Genomic DNA, 2,937 nt, shown 5'->3' on the forward strand with positions numbered 1-2,937 from the left:
GGGGGGGCTTCAGATCCCCGCTACCTGGCCGGCACCCCGCCCTCCACTAGTGTGCAGAACGATCTCGTCCGCCTTCGGGGGAGGACATCGCTGGGCCCACAGGGAGTCACCCACACCCACATTCAGGGGCGGGGGAGAGACACGGGCCAAGGCGCAGGGTCCAGAGGTGGCAGTGACCCGGGACTGGCTCCAGGGACGGCGCGCAGCGGGGCTGCTGGAGCCGAGCGGGGCCTAGCTCCGGGACACAATGAGATGGCGCCCTCATCCTCCCGGGCCCCCCGGCGCCCCGCGGGTACCGGACGGCCTCCCTCACCCATGCCCATGCTCACCCACTACTGCGGCCGCGCCCGGAAGTGACTCATCAGCGTGCGCGACGCGGCCCCGCCCACGCTCGCAGGCCCACTAGTTCGCTCGTCCTTCCCCGGAAGTGAGGGGCGGGACTTCCGGCTCCGGGGCGCTTGGTCGGCTGCTTCCGCTTGGCGGCGCGGTCTCCCTGTTCCTCCGAAGGCCCTACAGGGCGGAGGTCCGGGGGCAGCGTATGGGGGCTTCAGGAGAAGACCCGCGGCCCCTCAGCCCCAAGCCTTACTCAGGGCGGCCGTCGGGCCTTCTGGAAGGGTGTCCTCAGGCCCCTGCTTGTGGGGCCTCGCAGTTGGCTTGAGAACGTTGAAAATGGGGTTCCACCTGAGGGTCCCCTTGGTTGCACCTTCAGAGACCCCGTTAGCCTCCCCGGAGGTGCTGTGCCTGAAGAGCCCCTTTGGGGCACCTCCTGGATACAACAGCGGCTGACACACACTTGGCCCTTCTCAAAGCCAGGCACCATTCTAAGCGCTCTGCTTGTAACAATTCGATCCAGTTAATCTGAGTTGAAATGCCTGCTGGTCCAAAGGCTGGAGGTTCACGCCCACTGCAGGCACTCGGAAGAAAGGCCAGCCCTAGAAAATGCTGCACTCACAGTCACTCCCAGGGCAGGACCAGGCGGCTTCAGAGGGTGGGCAGATGGATGGAATGAAAGGACAGTGGGAAATCTATACAAGCCTTTTGAATTTCCCTGGAATTATCCCAAGGGGCCCTGGGGGTCCAGTGGGTAGCATCAAGATCCGCAGTTTGTACCCGACGGCTGCTTTGTGGGAGAAAGATAAAACTATCTGTTCCTGTCAAGGGTCACAGTCTCAGAAACCCGCGGGCAGTTCTGTGTCCCACAGGGTCACCTGAGTGGAACCGGCTGGATGACAGGTGTTGAAGGTTTGATGGGAGTCCTGGACGTGCAAGCACAGAGAGAACCAGCCCGAGGCTCTGAGAAGGTGGATCTGGGAGGTAAACCCTGACCTCTAGATACTGCCCCTGCAGTGAGCGCCCCTGTAAAGGTGTGGCACGAACCGAAGAACAAGTGCTGGATGACTTCTGGATCTCCCCGAGGGTCTTCCGAAGCCCCCCTCGGCCCCCTAAGTACTCCTCATTTGATCCTCCAAGCTGGAGATGTTACTGGCTTTGGGAGGCCAGCGGTGAGAGGAATTTGAGCTGGGGGGAGCTGGCAGGACTGATGTTCCTTCAACCCTCACACTGAGAACCCTTCCTGCCCCTCCCCCGATAGTTCTGCCGCAGCCGTAGTTACCTTCCCATGGAAGCCCACCCACCTACTCAGTCCATAGGGAGCTGCGGCGCCCTTGATGGCCAGTGCACCCTTGCTTCACAGTGGGCTGTTCCCTTGGGTCCCCTCCCAAGTCAAACCATATGCAGCGGGCTCTCTTCAAAAAAGCTTGCTGGGCAGCCAGAAGGAGAAGGCGTGCATACCCGGCATTAGGGTGACCCCTGAGAAATCATGAAGAAATTTTGTTTTTGAGTATCTTTGTGGCCAGCCCCCCACCCAGGGGAAGATGATGAGCTCTAAGGAGGAGTATCGCAAAGTCTCAGCAGTCACGAGTTCTCGCTGGTTCTAAATGTAAACCCGCATCCACCTGTCCCAACCCCCACCCCCACCCCACACACACCTCAAGAAGAAATTGCCAGTGTTACTGCTTTGCCATGCCAGAAGACCTTTTAGAGGGCCACTCACTTCTATTCATGGACTTGTGCATTTTCTCTACAGGCAAATAAGCGAAAGCTGGCCAAAAAATCAACACACATTTGCAACTCTAAAATAGCCCCGTCTGTCACCTCTCTGAAAGGGGATGCAGTGGAGGAGGAGCCAGGTGGGCCGTGTTAAGCAAAGGCTGGTCCTCTGCTTGCTTTTTGTCCAGGCCTTCGGTGAAGATGGAGTTTGAGAGACGTGGGGGATAGGAAGGCTGTCCCTGACTCAGTTGGTTCAGGGATGTAGCTTCTGTGGCCTAAACTGCCACGAGGCAGGACTGAAGAAGTCCCCAGGAGAATGGATGAGGGACCTCCTGTCGGAGCTTCTCCAGGGCCAGAAGGTCATTGGCACCGGATGTGAGAACTCACTTCAGCTGGGAACCAAATCATAATTGAGGAGGGCGGGGGACTGCTTGGGGACTTATTGTTGAGGGGTGACAGTGGGGGACATATTTGACTTTGTCTTAGATTCAAGAACTCTGAGGGTATGCCTGCCACTGTGTTCACCTGGCGCACCAACAAGCACGAATGCCGATCTGATGGGCGGGTCATCCCTTCTCAGCCATTCCGGTTAGTTCACTGTGCCCTTCTTCAGGGCTGAGTGATTTCCCCAGCCCCGCCCTACAGAGAAGATCAGTTTTGGTAAGCTGTATCAAGGCCTGTCCTTTCATTAGGCTTGTCCATGTCCTCAGGCTCCTTTGCACTTCCTGCTCCAAGTCTAACCTTGCCAACCACTCGTAGTGACCAGGGCCTCCGGGCTGCATCCCACCCACCGTTCCCCAATTACCTTTTGTACTGTCACCCCATCAGTACAGCCAGAACACTCCTTAGAGGCCGGATGGCAAGATCTCATCTCATGGGCTTTGAACC

The 2,937-nt window shown here is 58.3% G+C and overlaps 1 protein-coding gene across 1 annotated transcript in view; it reads right to left on the reverse strand.

The window, feature by feature from the left end:
- The window catches only part of PSMG3 (proteasome assembly chaperone 3), a 2,397-nt gene extending 1,985 nt beyond the window's left edge, over positions 1-412 (reverse strand). The window contains exon 1 of the mRNA XM_045285905.1: positions 330-412. The gene's annotated coding sequence lies outside the window, so the exon portion shown is untranslated. The remainder of the gene's footprint in view (positions 1-329) is intronic.
- Positions 413-2,937: the final 2,525 nt, after the last annotated feature.

The sequence above is a fragment of the Echinops telfairi genome, unplaced genomic scaffold, assembly GCF_000313985.2.
Source record: "Echinops telfairi isolate 266 unplaced genomic scaffold, ASM31398v2 ScPeMD7_5;HRSCAF=22, whole genome shotgun sequence".
Lineage (NCBI taxonomy): Eukaryota > Metazoa > Chordata > Mammalia > Afrosoricida > Tenrecidae > Echinops > Echinops telfairi.